The sequence below is a fragment of the Camelus dromedarius genome, chromosome 8 (assembly GCF_036321535.1).
Source record: "Camelus dromedarius isolate mCamDro1 chromosome 8, mCamDro1.pat, whole genome shotgun sequence".
Lineage (NCBI taxonomy): Eukaryota > Metazoa > Chordata > Mammalia > Artiodactyla > Camelidae > Camelus > Camelus dromedarius.
Window position 1 is genome coordinate 9824839 of NC_087443.1, and position 16924 is coordinate 9841762.

Consider the following 16924-nt stretch of genomic DNA (forward strand, 5'->3'; position numbering starts at 1 on the left):
ACACAGACACACACACAGACACAGACACAGACACACACACACACACACACACACACACAAAATACAAACGAGGGGTATGCTTGGTTGTTGCAAACTTCTTGCTGCAGGCATTCTTTGTTCTTGCAGCCATCCACGTGGGCCAGGTCATGGTGTCCCTGTAAATTTCCAACAAAAACAAAGTTTCTCTCTATTTTTCAACTTGCTGTTTCCACATAAGTGCAGAAGGGCTAAAATCCTTAAAGGTCAGAGCCCCAAGATAGGCTCTCCTGTCTATTTCAGGCTAAAGGCAACATTGTTGACTGAGCCTAGATAGCAGAGCACAGTGGTTAAAACTAAAGGAACAGATCCAACATAGAGTCAGATTTGTTCTCCTCTGTTACATTGTCAATGAAGTAGAAAGAGTACCTGGGGAGGCGGGGTGTGGCCAGGGGGTTGGGGCCTACCAGTGGGTCCTGCCTTGGAGGCTGCAGCAAGGCGGGTGCCTGGAGGGCATCTTCAGTTAGTTTCACTTGCCCTGCCCCCAAGGTGGAGAAAATCAAAGCTAAATGAATAGAAGCCTCAAATAATGGAATGAGAAATGATGGCTGCAGAAGATTGCTGGCCTGGAAAATTGAAAGGTAAAAACCCATGAGGGTAACTAGAGTAAAAATAAAGTAAAAAGTACAGTAATATAAAAGAAGATGAAATCAAACAAACATATGCTGAGAAACAGTAAAAATGAGATGAAAGAGGTTGGAAAGTAGGCGGAAGGAAGTCAAAGCAGAGATGGACAATTAATGTACAATAGAAGACCAAAGGCAGTGACTGAGGGAAAGCATGAAACAAGGAATAAATACATTTTTTTTTCTTTTAAAGAAAAACCCAGTGGGTTGAGAGAGGAAAATAGCAGTGGGATTTTCTGAGCTCAGATTCTGGCAGATGCAGGTTCTTTGGAGCCACTGGGCAGAGCCCAGCTTGGAACTGAAGATACAGGGCGTAGAGCTTGGCTCTTTCTAAGATGCTGACCCCTCCCTGGGGGAGGTTGATCCCAGTACGGTGGTTGGCTTCCTCCTTGTGTTCTCAGGGGCACTGGTCTTCTGTGCCAAAGCCTGCAGAGAATCCCCCAAGCTGGGTCTTGCTCTGTCTTGCAAGTGGTCACCTTCATGCAGGTTTGGGCTGAACTAGCTTAGAAATCCTGGGTCAGGGCTCTATGATGGGGAGGGAGGGAGGAAGGCAGTATTTCATGGTACAGTATCTTGTCTGGTTTGGGGGCTTGCTTAAAGGAGCATGATTGGGGAGGGGCTACCTCTTCAGGCATTGGGCAGTGGTGGTTCTACGTGCAGCAGACAGTCCCCCAGGGAATATGCCAGGGCCACAGGCTCCTGGGAAGGTCAGGATTCCAGCTGGTGCTGGGATGAGAAACGAGATGGCAGAGAAAGGAGAGGTCTGCTTTATGGGATGACAATACTTTAAGTGACGATGATTGTGGTTTCCTAGCAGCCACCATGTTTTCTTTTTCTTGACATTTCATCTGCAGGTTTGGTGGCAAACTACAGGCTTGCAGTAGTGTTCCCGTTAAGACTCCTGATGGGCTCAGGGTATCGCTTTGCACCTCCTTTCCCAAGTGGGAAATGGGAATACCATCTTCTAGTAAGATGTAGGTGCTGAGCACAGTGCCTACCTGTGGTAAATATTGAATAAATATAGCTAGAATTGGTATAGCTGAAGATCTTTTTAGAAAAAGTGGTCACTTGTGTTGGCTAAACAATGTTCAAATGAAGGATTTATTGACCCACTTTTAATTTCTGTGAATACATCTTTGTGTAGTGAGGAGCAAACCAAGAGGATTGAGTCCTGGGTCTACCAGCAACTCACCAGGTGCCTTCAGCAAGTTACTCTTCTTGGCCTCAGTTTTCCCCTCTGTGAAATGGATTTACATCATATGACTCAGAGATTGCTAATCTTTCTCCAGCCAGGTTATTAGAGTTGGGGTGAACTTGTTCATCAAGGAGAGTTGCTGCCCCAGGAGTCTGGTTTGGGGGAGACAGCTTTTGCAGTCTCAGAGGTTATCAGGTCTTAAAGGGACTGGGCTGGCCAGGATCAATAAGTAATTAAGGATTTGATGAGCCTGATAAAGCCCCAGTAATAGCCAATGTCCTTAGAAACTGGTAATCCCAACTTCAGGTGGCAGACAGGATTCACAGAATCTTGCATAGAGGTAGGGGGCATAATGCACCAGTCATCTCTGGGCCAGCCTCCCAGCTCAAGGAGAAATGGGACCTGTGCAGAGTGCCCCTCCTGGTTAGTGAAGGGCTCCCCAGGCCATTCCAGTCTAGCAGGGAAAACTGGCTTGCCTTGGGAGTGCAGGAGGATGAGCATTAGGAGCTGAGCATCTTGGGATGGGGAAGGACCCCACACTGTGGGAGGTGGAGAGGACGAAGATACTCTGGCCAAGAACTTCCAGGGGAAAGCCAGCCTGAGTCATAACCCTCAGGTTTCAAAGTAGAGGGATCTCATCATCCAAACTACAAACTGACAGAAGCCTCCTCAAAACTGTGTGCTTGTCAGTTGACGTCTTAGTATTTGGAAGGGGGTCTTGAGATTGGTCTCATTGCAATCATGCTACCTCTGCCTAGCATAATATCAAGAAAAACTTCTGACTGGGTTAGAATTATCACATGCCTACTTTACTGCCATACTGCAGGGATCCAAACAAGTGTTTGCAGAATCCCTGACCCTGTGGCTCTTGTTCTCAAGTTTGAGCCCCTAGAGGGTGAATATACTACCATGCTTCTGAGGTGGAGACAGTCCCCATAGGAACCAAACTGTTATATAATAAAATCCATCCTTTATTTATTTTTCTTCTGTCTATAGCTGTTCAGCCAGTGCACAGTAGAATTTCCACAGAATGAGAAGGGAGACATGGAGAGTTTGTAGAGCCTGAGTGGGGCATGTTTTACAATTCAAGGCCAAGATGGATTCCTTGAGGAAATGCCTTTGTGTGAGCACCACACTCAACTGGACAGCTCGGCCTTCTGCATACCTGGTCAATTTTCTGTTTCTGCCCATTGGCCCCTCATCCTGGAAGTCACCTTGCCAGTCCATGTGGCTCCCTACTGTTTCTTCAAACCAGCTTCTCCTCTCCCCTAGGCTGCCCCTGCCCAACTAAATCCCATCAGCCACTGCAGTGGCTGCCTCACTGGGGACACACACACACACACACAGCCTGTCACTCACACTAAATTATTTTTCTTCTTGCTTTGGCTGGCTAACCAGCATTCAGTGCCTGAAAGCCTCCCTTCCTTCTCCCTTGGTAGTCCTCACTCAGCCTTTAGAGCTGTCACCTCTTCCTGGCAGCCATCCTCTGGCTCTTCCTCCCAGGCTAGATCACAGCCCAGGACGTGCCTGTGCATACATGGCACTTGGGGTCCTTGCCACATCTTTTAATAATCTGTTTAACTGTCTGTCTCTCCTCTGAGTGAGGAGTTCCAGGGAAGCATCTCTGAATCTCTCATACCCAGCACCTGATCCTGATCAAGGTAGAGGCCTTGGGGCCAGGCCAACAACAGGGCTAAGGGGTGCTCCTGGGCTCCCAGGAGTGGACTCCAGTAGGAGGCTCTATCAGGTGCTCCCAGATCAAACTTCCATGGAATCTTGGTCTGGGAAGTCTCAGCTGTTTCCCCAAAATCTTGAGTGTGCCATGTGGAGCCCAGTCTGTCTGAAACTTGGTAGGGGGTGGGAAGGTGGGAAGTGGTGGCTACCCTTCAGGCTTGCCACTTCCTCCCAGGCTGGGGCCCAAATAGCTTAACTCTACATCTGGTGGTGGTAGCTGGCCAGAAACATTCACCTAGCAGTGTAGAGAACCCCGCTCTCCACTAGCTAAGAGAAAGGAACTCTCAACCCCGGCTCACGTGTAAAAGGCTCCCTGCATAGTCAGATTTTGAGCAGGCCAGCCCCTTTCAAAGCTCCTCACCTCCAGGCACTGAGGTGAGGGATGTGCCAGCTTCTGGCCATGAATTGGGCTTCAGAGTCCGAGCATCCTGCCTGACTTGCTGCTGAGCCCCAAGTTGTAGGGCAGTGGATGGGCATCCACCAAGGTCCCTGGGGCCATCTAGGGTCCAGCCCATGGCCACAGCTCTGCTCCAGATATTTGGCCATGGTGTGTCCCCTTGCATCCCGGGGCCTGGCTCAGCATCCCTCCCCATCTTTCTCCTGGCTATCCTTGTCCTGGCTCCATGAGGGTCTTTCTGCCCAGAGCGAGGGTCGTGGAGTGAGGAAGTTAGTGGCTGAGGTTGGCAGGCACCAGGGGGTTCCAGGAACCCCAGAGAGCAGTGCAAGTCCTACCCTTTTTCATCTTCACATCATTGGCGAACAAGGGGCACGAGGCCCCGGGCTACCAAGTCTCTGTGTTATGGAAACGATAGGCCAGCCAAGAAACAAACACCAGTCGGAGAGTTGGAGTACTCAGATTTATTAAACCGGCGGGCTTGGAAGGGCTTCTGCTCCGAAGCTCTGAGCACCTCCAGAACGTATGCATAAGGTTTTATAGGGTTAATTATAAGGTTGGGGTATTCCACCAGTAGGCATGGAACAGCTTTAGCAGCATCATTATCACAAAAGCAGAGGCAGGGAGGCAGCAAACTGACATTCCAAGGCCAGATATGTCTCTCTGAAAATTTAGCTGGCTATCAAAAAATACATGAGCAGGGAATCAGCATACCAAAACTTATTAACTTAGATTTATGAGTGAACCCAGCAGAACTCAGATCAGTAATCAGACACTTGTTAAACTTAGATTTACGAGTTCGGCCCAGCTCGGCTTTTCCTTCACATCTGCACACTGCAGCCCTGGTGGTTCCCCCCACCATCCTGGCCTCTGAAAGTCCCTCTGGCTGGGAGCAAGGAGCATCCTGCGCCCTCTCTGAGCTGCAAGTGAAGAGCAGCGCAGGGCAAGGCTGAGACTGTGCGGTCACCTGGACAAGAGGAGGGTGGAGGGGGGCAGGGAAGGGGGGTCTTCTTCTGCAGTTCACTCCTCACGGGGGCCCAGACACACTGTGAGCCACAGGCCACTGTGTGGTCCTGGCTGTCACTGCCACTGCCTCTGCTGCCTCTGAAGCCTCATGAGCCACGGGAAGCACCACCAACTCCACCGCTGCGCCAGCCTGGGCTTGAGCTGTTGCGTCACCACAGCCACCACCAGATTCGGAGCAACGGCCTGACCGCGATGGGCTGGGCTGGGCTGGGCTGGGGCAGGCAGGCCTGGGAAGATGCACCGTGCTCAGCTCACCAGGACTGCACCCAGACTGGTGCCTCCTAGCTTCATGCTGCCCTCAGCCTTGCTCTGCCCACAGATGAACCGCACACCAGGGGACATGGAAGCACTGACACTGTGACTTCTCCGCTGGGTATGCCAATGCATGTCGGTGTAGGCCGACTCCAACATCCACATCGGTAGGTGCAGTGGCTGCGGGACCGAGGCTGAGCAGGGGGACCCCAGCCATGCAGTGTCCAGACTTGGCTGTTCCCTGAGCTGAGGGGCTTGGTGGGTGCTGCTACCAAGAAATGCCAGGCTGTGCCACCCCATGGGGGAGATGTGCATGGGCAGCCCCTTGCTCCCGAGGGCTCCCGCTGCTTCCTGAGTTTCCAGTACCCCTGTGGGGCCTTGTGGCCTCTGTGGACACTTAGGGACTTGGCTTTGGGGAACCCTGGGCTAGAGGCACATCTAGACCCTGGCTGGGCCTCAGGTGGGGTAGCACTAGCCTTTATTCTCATCTCAGAGCAGTGGGAGTTGGGTCAGACAGGGCCCTGGTCTCACCAAGTTGGCAGGGCAGGATCAAAGAGGCCCAACCTGAACTGTGGGTGGATGGGTGTTGTCAGCATGTGTGGCTGTGTATGGGCCTGGCACCACGTTGATGTCACTGTAAGAGAGCATTGGGGTGTGTGGGGCCATTGTAGCTTGTGTTGGTGTGTACATGATTGTCTCTCAGCTAGTTAGAGTAGACACAGTGTTTGCCTGTTTCCCTGGTGTGTGTCTGTATCTCCCAGTGTGGATGTGGGTGTGAGTGTGTATCTGATTGTGGCAATGGAAACCCAATCCTGGACAGCCCCAGAGTTTCTCAAGGCCCAAGTTTGGGTGCTGGCAGATGGTCTGGGGGGAGAGAGCCAGGGGAGAAGCCTGGGCAGTAGTGTATTGGGGGAGTGTGTGTGTGCAAGATGAGCAGGATGCGACCAATGGAGGGAAAACCAGGAGAGAAAAGATGAGACAGAGGAGAGGAGGAGGGGGCCTGTGGATGGGGAGTGTGTAGGAGTTGATAGCAGCATGGGGAAATCCCAGAAAGTTGGGCAGGTTTGGGGGACTGACAGGGGTTGCTTTTTGGGAGTTGGGAAAGACCAGGGAGCTGAGAGAAACTGGGAGTTGGGAGGGGTGAGAACTGAGGAATGATGGGCCAGGCCAGGCAGGGGTGTGAGGGTTGGTGAGGGACTAGGCCTGGGCTTGGTGCGCTGCAATCCCCAGGCAGAGACCCGGGCCAAGCCTGCTTCCCAGTGGTGGGTGGTGGTGTCCGTGGGGCTTGGGTCTTGAGGTCAGCGTTGCAGCTCTGGGTATAGCATGGAAGGGGACCTCCATCCTCCTGCCCAGCCCCTAGCTCGGGGGGAATCATTGGGGCCAACCCTGGGACTGTGATGACCCCCAGATCCTGGAGAGGAGGGAGGACTCCAGAGCTGTCCAGGCTACAGAGCCCGGCTCTGGCGAGTCTGACTGATCTCAGGTGTAAGTGCACAGAGTTGGGCAAGGCAAGGATGCAAAGGTCCAGCTGGAGGCCACCCTGGAGGAGCTGTTCATGGTTTAAGAATGGCCCCTTCTGGGCTCAGCCTTCCTGTGTCAGGAGGCTAGGAGTCTAGGAAATTTCTCCAATCCCCTCTTCCAGAGACCCCCAGTGTACTTGGAGGAAGAAAAAGCGGGGAGGGATGGAGAACAGGAGGCAGAGCCCAGGCAGCCAGGCTGGGACTGAGCTGCCTGTCATCAGTCACCAAAAGCCCCTGCATAAAGAAGCCCCTGGCACAGGAAAGCCACTGCAGACCTGCTTGCTCTGCTCTAGGCCAGCAGGGCAGAAGGAAGTCATCAATCCATTTTTGGGATTGGGGCCGGGGCCATTGCCTGCGGGGAAATTTTCTGGCTTCTGGGATGACACTCCTGTGACCATGTCAGGGCCTTTATGTGCTGCCTGAGGTCATGCCAGCTTGGCTCAGTCCATTATGTGGATCATGGCTCATAATTGAAGTAGCTTGGTTGTGAGAGACTTGTGTGACCTGGTGGCAGCATGTGCCATGTGCATGTGTAACTCATGTCAAGTGTGTTGGCCTATGGGGGCTGGTGTATTTCTGTGCTGGTGGACCAAGGAGAGCCTTAAACTCTCCTATCCATCTGAAACTCCAGCCCAGAACTCCCACCACCTGGCAACCTGCAGTCCTGCCAGCACCATTACCTGAGGGCCAAGGGAGGGGGTGGGGTGGGGAAGGAGAGCCCCTCTCTAGGCCTGGTCATGACCTCTCCTCTCCTCCAGGTGCCATCTTCCAGGAGAATGTGGCCAAGGACGACAGGGCATTTCTAGCTGGCCGCACCAGACCTGAGCCTCAGCGATGACATCTGGCAGAGCTAGAAGATAACCTGCTCCTTCAAGGTCATCAAGGTCAACAACCCTTTTCAGGCCCTGCAGGAAGGTGAGTGTCTGGCCCCTGTGCACAGCACTGGAGACCAGCGGGGTTGTTACCAGCTGGGCTGCGCAGGGCCCCCTGTGTGCCTGGGCAGTCACCATGCTACGCAAGGTGCGGGCTTTCCCTGGCCCACCAAAGCCATGGCACAGGTTGTGCTCTGCCCTGCAGGGCAAGAGTGGAGAGCTTGTGAGCAGGTGGGCTGGGCTCCTTGTGGGCCATGTCACAGGCGTGTGAGGCTCATTTCCATCTCCGTGGGCCAGTGTGTGCACCCAGTCCTGGTGGCACAGGTGTTTGTGGCTCAGGTCCCTCATTGTTGTGAGTGTTTGTGGGTGGGTGTGTCTGTGAGGCATGTGTCTGGGGTGGTGCCCCTCCCCTGACCTGGGTGGGGTGGTGTCCTCTTCACTGCCTACAGAGGAGCCTCTGGCACCCAAGCCCGTGGTCTCCCCTCTCAGGAGCACAAGCCTGGAGGCGCAGGATTTCATGGCCCCTCTGTGCCCTGGCCTGCTTTTCTTGGCTGCCCTTCTCTGGTTTTGGAGAAGCCAAGCTCTTGCCTTCCCTGCCTGGGCCGGAGGTGGGTGCTGTTGGACCACGGAAGGAATGGAGTTGGGCCAGGCCAGGCCACAGGGAAGCAGGTTGATATTGATGACCTGACTCACAGAGAGGCTGCCTGCAGCCACCGGTGTGGGCCAGGCTCTGTGAACCCGTGGCTGCCACTGCACGGAACCGCAGTCTTACTGCAGCCTTACTGTTCTGAGTGCGCATCAGGGCCAGAACCCAGCCAACCTGGCCAGCCCCTGAGCAGCTGGCTGTAGAGCCCATAACTTGCTCTATTTGGTGGGAAGGGGTCAGGCAGAGCCAGTTTCAAATCCCAGCTATGACTGATCTGCTGTGTGATCTTAAAAGGCCACTCGCCCTGTCCAAGCCTCAGTTTCAGTGTCTGTGATGTGGGGTTACCTCAGCGTTGTGGTGGTGGATCTAGACAGGTGATGTGTGTATAGCAGGAAGAAGGCTGTTGGCAAGCAGCCATCCTTGGGGAGCCCAGCAGAGGCATACTGAGCCCCGTGCTGTAGTTAAGGATTTGGGCGGTGGCACATTGTACCCTTAGCCTTGGTTCTCTCTGTGTCCTGGCTACCGTTCGCTCTGTTCTCCTGTTCCCTGGACAAGAGTACATGACACCCCTTGGTCTCTGGGCCCTGCCTAGGTCTACCAACCCCCAGTTCAGGGCAGAGACATGGACCCCACTGGCTAGACACCATCCTCCTTGGGCCCTTGGCTAGAGCTCTTGGCTCAGTCTGTCCGTGTGCCGGCCCTGATGTGGCCTGAGCCCCTGCAGGCTCAGCCTGGGCCTGGCCTGGGAGGCGGTCTCGGTGCTCTCTCCTCCCCATGCAGACCTCCTGCTTGGTGCAAAGGCAGAGGCATTAGCTCTTGCCTTAGCTCTGCTCCTGGACTGGGGCCTAAAGCTCTGAGACCTGAACTCGGCACTGGGCTGGGCTCCTGGAGCTTGTCACAGTGGTGCCCAACTTGGGAGGCCAGTGCCAGGTGCTGAGGGGCCCTGACCTGGCTTGGCCCCAGGGTCCTTGCTGCCTTCCCTGTCATGGCTGCAGACATCAGTTGCTGCTCCTCCTCAGTCCTCGGTGGTCCCAGGGCCCCTGCCCGCACTCACCTCTCCCTCCCTCCCAGGCTTTTACTGGAGTTGGCCCCCAGGGCCTCAGGGCCCATATGTGTGGGATGAGATCCCTGCAGCTCCGAGGGCCCTTACGCTGGGATACACTAACCTGAGGCTCTTTCCACCCCACAGCCCTTTAAATGTTTAAAGACAGCCACTGTGCCCTCAGACTTTTTCAGGCTTCACATCCTGCAGCCTGAATATTTCTCACTTGGTTCTTTTGGATTTGTTCATTTTATCCTTGCCCCTCTTAACACACAGCATCCCTAATGTCTCTTGATAGGGGACTTAATTTGCTGACCTCAGCTTTCCTGCCTATAAGATGGGGACAGTGGTCCCTCCCTTAACAGGTTGTCTCCAGAGCCAAATGAGGTAATGACAGTGGAGAACTAAGCTGGTGCCTGGCACTAAAGAGGTGCTCAGGAAACAGGAGCCACAGTCACTGTCCTCATGATGTCTGACTGGTGCAGGGGGAGAAGCATGGTCACTGCTGGTTCTGGATGCTCTGCTGATATTAATGAAGCCTTGGTGATTGTTGACCCTCAGCCTCTCCTCCCGCTATGGCTCTGGTTGAGTCTCTGGTCCTCAAGTGCAGGGCTTTTGCCCAAGAAAGGGTGATGTGTCACAGAACCCCTCCTGGAGCCTGTGCAGGTGACTGACTCTAGTGTGTGACTTTACAACTGCTCCTTTAAAGTCCAGCCTGCTCAGAGCTTGTCAGACTCACTCATGCCTTCCAGAGGGTTTCCTCTCCTACCCAGCCCTGAGCCAGCCCACAGGGTGTCTGTGTCACTCTTACCCACCTCCAAAATGCTCAGTAGGCCGGACCTGGCCCAATCCTGCTGCTCGAGCTCCCTAGCTTACTCCGTGGCTCCACATGGGGTCACTGGCCAGTGTGCATGGGACACGGGATCTTATCTGGTGGGAATCACTGATGTACCACTAATGGCTGCATTTCTGCCCCAGACTCCATCTTGTGTTCTGTTTCTGTACACTCTTTATATATGGACTTTACAGAGTCACAGCACATGGGGTCTTCTAGGGCCTGGACCCCAGACTTTCCGTTCCTCCTTCCTTCAGTGTAGAAGTCTGTGGGGAGTCATCTGAATGGCCCTGGGAGCCAGGACACCTCACCAAGGGGAGGAATGTGGTGTGCTTGGCAGCTGTGGTCTAGTACAGGCTCCTGTTGATGGCCTGTTAAAAAGCAGAGGCATCTCTCAATACCCAGTGTCTATGGACCCCTGTGCCCAGGGCTGTGTGAGCATCATCTCAGATAGCCCTGGGGAGCATGGGGGATTATACAGAGAGCAGAGTGAAGCAGGGATTGCTTCAGAAATGTGAAGGCACCTTGGAAGCTAAGCAGGGTCAGGCCTGGTTAGGGTCAGTAATTGGATGTGGGAAACGTGAAGGATTGATAGCAAGCCAGCATTCTCCTTGTTCCTTGCCTGCCTTCCCACTATGCACGTGACCCTCACCCTATCTCAGGCCTTTGTCCAGTTCTCACCACCTCCACCGCCATGTCCCCAGCCTCAGCCTGGATCCTTGTGTTCACTTAATGTTCCCTGCCTCTGCTCTCCCTTCCAGGACTCTGTCCATGCAGCAGCCAGAATTACCTGAAAAATCAGTCCAATCACCTCCCTCTCCTGTTGAAACCCTTCAATGGTTTTTTTCAGTACTGAGAATAAAATCTAGACCCCCTTATCATGGCCTGAAAGCCCCCAAGTACCCCCACAAGGGCTGAGCTCCCCTGTTTCACTGCCGCCACTCTTCTTGACATCTCAGCTTCAGCAATCTTGACTTTATTCCTGTTTCTCCAATAGGTGAAGCAGGCTCCCACCGCGGCGCCTTAGCGCATGCTATCCACACCTACCTGGAAGGCTCTTCACATGACAGGCTCCTCCTCAGGCTCAGCTCTTCCTCAGATCTCACCTCCTCAGAGAGGCTCCTCTTGGCTCCAAGAAGGGCCCCTCTCATTCCCTGACAAAGCCTTCTTTTCCTTTGCTAGCTTCCCCACCTGCAATTATGTTATTAGTTTATTTGTGAGGAGCATCAGGTCTGTGAGGGTGGGGACTAGTCTGTCTCATTCACTGCTCAGTTCCTAGAGCGGAGCCTGGTGCATCGGTCATGGGTGCTCAGTAAAAGCCCCTGGATGGATAACAGGGCAGATGGACACATGGGACCTCTGTTCTCTGAGACCCCCTCAAGCTCGGGGTCATGCTCAGAACCACTCAGGGTCCCACGGCATGTGGGGCTTGTTGCATTTATAGCTGCCGTGTCCTGCCACCTCTTGCTGGCCTTTCCCTCCTGGTCAGCTTCTGGATTTGAAGGCCTCTCCTGGCAAGAAATGATAGGAGTTGATGGCACAGCCTCTCCCGGGCAGGGGCCACTTCCACGGGGGATGCTGAGGTCCAGCACAAAGGCTACAGTCACACTGAGGGGTTTTGCCATGCTCACTGTCTGGAGCAGGGAATAGTTTTGGGGGACTCATTTCTGGAAGGTGTTTCCCCTCCTAAGCTGTTCTATCAGGGGCTCAGGGCCACTGGTCTGTCCATCCCCTCTGAGCTGTGCCTGTGGGGCTGGGAGTAGGTGATGAAGGAAGGGAGGTTACCCAGGGGAAGTAGAATCTCACACTGGGCTCCAGGTACTGGCCTTGGGGTCTGTGTGGCCTGATAGCTGTCTGGGTATTGGGTATAAGCCAGGATCTGGGTTCTTTCAGATCTGTTTTTTTTTTAATTAAACTATAGTTGATTTACAATGTTGCATTGGTTTATTTTTTGCAGCATTGTGATTCAGTTATGCACGTAGATATTCTTTTTCATTATAGGTTACTACAAGTTAGTGAGTACAGCTCCCTGTGCTCTGCAGCAGGACCTTGTTTATCTGTTCTGTATGTAGTAGTTTGTATCTGTTCATCCCACACCCAATTTGTCACTTCCCTCTGCTTTCCCCCGGTAATCATAAGTTTGTTTTCTGTGTTTGTGAGTCTCTGTTTTGTAAAGACGTTCATTTGCATCTGGGTTTCCATTCTTATCTTCCACCTGGGAATGCTCTGGTGGGCTCAGGAGCCCGCCGATTCTGGCCTCAGTCTCCACATGTGTGAAATGGGGATGATGACTTAGGAAGGGGAAGGGGGAGGGAGAGAGAGGAGCAACTGGAGGTGCTCAAGCTGCAGACCCGCTTACCCCCGTACCCCTGCAGCAGGTGGTGAGTGGTGCCTATTTGCAAGGATGTAGCCGCCAACTGTGTCACGTTGGCCTCTGAGGAAGCAGGAATTAGAACCCTCCTGGTGAGCCAGGGCTGAAGGGGCTTTGAAGTTCTGTGTTGTTGATGATGGAGTCCTCATCAGGAGCATCCTGGGGACCACAGCTTGGGACTCCAGTTGTGTCAGGCTGCTTAGCTCTTGGAACTTGGTTAAGAGGAGGACAGAATGGGTCTCTGATGAGTATCAGCACCCACTGAGCAGTGCTGGTGAGTGCTCCATGGGAGCTTCTAGATGGCGGGGTGCAGCCGGACAGGGACTGTGTGCCAGCTCTGCTCCAGCCTTGCCTCTGGGGCATTCTTTAGGAAGCCCTCCCTGGCTGCTCTGTTCCCTGAGGGGGCTCGGACTTTCTCTTTGCGACCATGCCATCCTGCCCATCTCCCCACATGTCTTAGGGATCACCTGTGGGGTCTGGGAGCACAGGTACCAATTTTTATGCATCTCAGGACTCCCAGCAATACAGGAGCACAGCAAGTGTTTGTTGAGTGGCCGTGTGACTGTACCTGTGGCATGTACACGTGTGGGCCTGCAAACACACAGGAGTGTTGCCTGTGTGCCCTAGTGAGCTCCCAGGCATAACACCTGCAGATGGGCTGAGACCCTGGTGGTGGGAGGGTCCAAGGATCATCTGCTTAAGAGAGCCCCTTCCTGTCAGGAACCCACTTCTGTGACAAGGAGGCAGAGCTATGGTGCCCTGAGTGATGTGGAGAGTTTCTGCCTCACATGTCTGAGAGGAAGCTGTTGTCCCCATGTGTGATTGTGGGACTGCTAAGTTGGACCACCTGAGAATACCACCCCCCAGCCTCACATCAGGGAATCCTGCCGAGGGCCTGAAGTCACTCTCCATGTTAGTTATGTTAGTCATGTGGGTGTCAGGAACACCTGTACCGGCCTAAGCAAATAGGGATATTTATCAGGCCATATAATGGAAAAGGCCTCAGGCTGTGTAACTTCAGGCGTGGCTGGATCCAGGGGCCCAAATGGTATCCTTGGGACATTGCCTCCTTTTCCTCACCCTGCCCCTGCCTACCTGGGGGTGGGCCTCCCTCCCAGCCAGCCTTACCCATTCAGAGCCCCCAGGCTGTTGCAGGCTCATGTCTAATCAGCCCAGCCCCCTGGGCCTGCCCCACGGGAAGAGGGAGACTGTTTAACAAGAGCCTCCCAAGTGTCCAAGGATTGCTGCTCATGGGCCCGGCATGGAGACAGTCTACTCCCAGACCAGTCCTGGTGCCAGGGGAGTGGGATGCCAGTCCCTGAGCTGAGAGTGAAAGGGGCAGAATGGATGTGGGTGGTGTCATCTGAAGAAGAGAAAGGAGGCTGGGTCCACCCAACATGAGCTTGCCCTCCGCCTCCTCTTTGCTGCCCCCTGGAGGTGAGAGCAGCCGCGCTGCATGGGGCTTCTCTGCCCACCGGGTGCTCTGGGGGTCGGGATTGGACTGGAGGCTGTGCGGCCACACTGGTGATGAAACCTTTCTGCACAGTGGATTCCAGACCTCAGACTTCGAGGACTTGAAAGCTCTCTGGGGGCAGGCAGCATTAGGAGGGAAAGAGGCAGGCTTTGAGCTCTGTTCTGTGCTCATGGGGGCAGGTAGGAGACCAGATGGGGGCTGGGCAGTGCGGGAAGGCTTTTGGGGGGAGAGACACTTGCACTGGCCCAAAGGTCATGAGGCTTTGAGTATAAGATATGAGTGTTTCAGGCTCATAGGAAAGATTGAGCTGAGCTGGGCAGTGAGGGAAGGGTGGGGACCAGCCTGGTGGGGCAGGGGCTGGGAGGGGTAAAGAAGGGAGAGGATGCTGGGTCTGAGCCCCTCCCCCCAGGTGTCCTGAGGGTCCCTGTGGATGTGATGTGACCGGGACCTCTCTTCACACCCTTAAGTCCTGAAGGGAGGAGGACCTGATGGCCAGGAGGTGGAGCACACTGCTCTGTGGCCTCCTCCAGGTCCTGGGGTGTCTGTGTCCTTCCCCTCAATGTGTGTGATGTCACCATCTTATTCCCAGGAGGGGGGTGGGTGGTGGGTCTTGGCCTTACACACCGTGCCCCCACTTCTTATGTAGCCACAACCCATAACCTTGGCCCCAGACTCAGTGTTTTCCACTTGGGAGAGTCTTTCCTATCACCACACCCTGTTGTGGGCAGGGCTATCTGCTTCCTTATGGGTGGCTCATTTGTGGTCACCCCTGAGAGCTCACCTAGGTTCCAAAGGAGGGTGAGAAATCCCAGGTTGGCAGCAAGAGACCTGGCTTTGCCCCATACCCCAGGCCAGCTCTGCTCCTCCTTCTGTCTGGTGGGGACTCTGCCCCAGGCTACCATGGACCCTGGGGGGCTGGACTGACCATGGCAGAATTAGGGCAGGAGTGAGCTGCCTTATTGACAAGGGGTCCCACATCCTCCTGGGCAGGTTCTGTCCTGCTCTGAATAATTGAATAGAAATCCTCCACACATGAGACAGAGCTCTCTCGGGCTCTGCCTAATCTCATTAAGAAGTCTCCTGACAGTCTCAGTAGGTGGCTGGATGCTCAGAGAGGTTTATCTCTGCCACAGGGTGGTTAGGCCCCAAGAGTGTGGACCTGGGATCAGGCCTCTACCCCACTGCCCTCCAAACACAGGCTTAGGCAGAAGTGGTGCTTCACAGCTCTGCCAGGCACCAACAGTTCTTACTCAGTTATGTTTTGCTGGGCTTAATTACTTTAAAGTTAATTTCATGTGGAGAAAGCAGGCAGTGGAGGAGAAAGAAATGGGACCCTCCTTAGGGCCATGAGGCTGGGCAGGGCTGATGAGATGGTTTCCAGCTGGGCCAAGGCCACTCTTGGGGAGAGCTCTGGGAGGCTGCCCATCCTTCCTGCTGGGTGTGGCAGGGACAGACAAGTGGGCTAAGAGTATGATCTGTGCTACAGGAGAGTGTAGCCAGCCCAGGGGCCCTGGGCGCACAGATGGGGTGCCTAATCTAGTTTGGGAGCAACCATGGGAGGCATTCTGGAAGAAGTGACTCCTGAGCTGGGTCTTTAGGTGGGTATTCAGAGGCTTGATCAGACTAACGTTCAAGATGTTTGATGAGACCCTAGGTATTGATGTGCTGTTGCATCAAATGACAAAAAGTCAAGTTGTCTGTCTATTTTGAGGTGTTAGCAGCAATGATGTTCAATGCTTAGATTGGTTAATCCATTTGGGGGTGAAGAAGGATGATATTTTAATTACATCATTTCTTCTTCACTTATCAGCTGGTTTAATTTTGTAAAGAGACACTTCCCTTCATCTACTGTTGGGTCACCCATTGAACCAGTTCATAGAGGAAAGGCAGGTTAGATGTTTCTTTGTTGTCATTCACTTATCCATTTATCAAAACAATGAATTGCTACCCTGTCATCTTGCAAAGATGATGTATTTTAAAAACCAAAGTGAAGTCAAGGATTAAAACCTATTTGACAGATTACAATGCACTGCAGTTATTGTATTTGCTGCTGTTCAACCTGTCTGATCTTGTCACCAGTTAGAACCCCTTCAGGTTAGATCTTAAGTCCTTTTGATGTGATCCTTGTAGTCTGAAAGCTTCCTTGACATCTGGTTTGGCAAAATGTTTCAAGCTTATCTTGTATGTTTCCTGCCCAGGACTAGGATCAGTAATTTCTCCAAGAAACCTTAGTTTCTTTTAGTGGGAAATAATATTGAATACTAAATATTTGACACTGGTATCCCCCCTGCTTCTGGCTTGATCATTGTTTCTAGGTCTTTTCCCTAGGAAGTGCTAGATATTACATATTTGAGAAAATTCTCTGTTGTTTATACAGATGCATCCGATTCAAATTGAGAACTGTGAGATTTTTACTTAACCTCTTCTGGGACATCTGTTTCTCCTTTCTTCCTCACTGGCAAATGTGATTCTCAAAGGCACAGGGAATAATTGAATTAGAATATCCATCTAGTCATTTGTTTCACCTCAATTGATGCACACTCAAGTTCAGATGAATAATATCCATAATACCGTGTAAGACTTCAATGAGAGAAATTGAAGACAACAGGAATAAATGAAAAGATATTCCATCCACATGGATTGAAAAAGTTAATATTGTTAAAATGTCCATATACCCAAAGTCTCCAGATGTACTGCAATCTTTAATATAATCCAATGGCATTCTTCACAGAAATAGGACAATCCTAAAAATTGTATGGAAACACAAGAGACACCCAATAGCAAAAGCAACCTTGAGAAGGAAGAACAAAGCTGGAGGCATCACATTCCCTCATGTCAAACTATTATTACAAAGCTATAGTGATCAAAACAGGATGGCATTGGCATAGACAAAAACCCACA

The 16924-nt window shown here is 52.8% G+C and overlaps 1 pseudogene; it reads left to right on the plus strand.

Moving 5' to 3' along the window:
• Window positions 1-7103: 7103 nt before the first annotated feature.
• The window catches only part of LOC105101585 (zinc finger protein 532-like), a 29105-nt pseudogene continuing 19284 nt past the window's right edge, over window positions 7104-16924 (plus strand).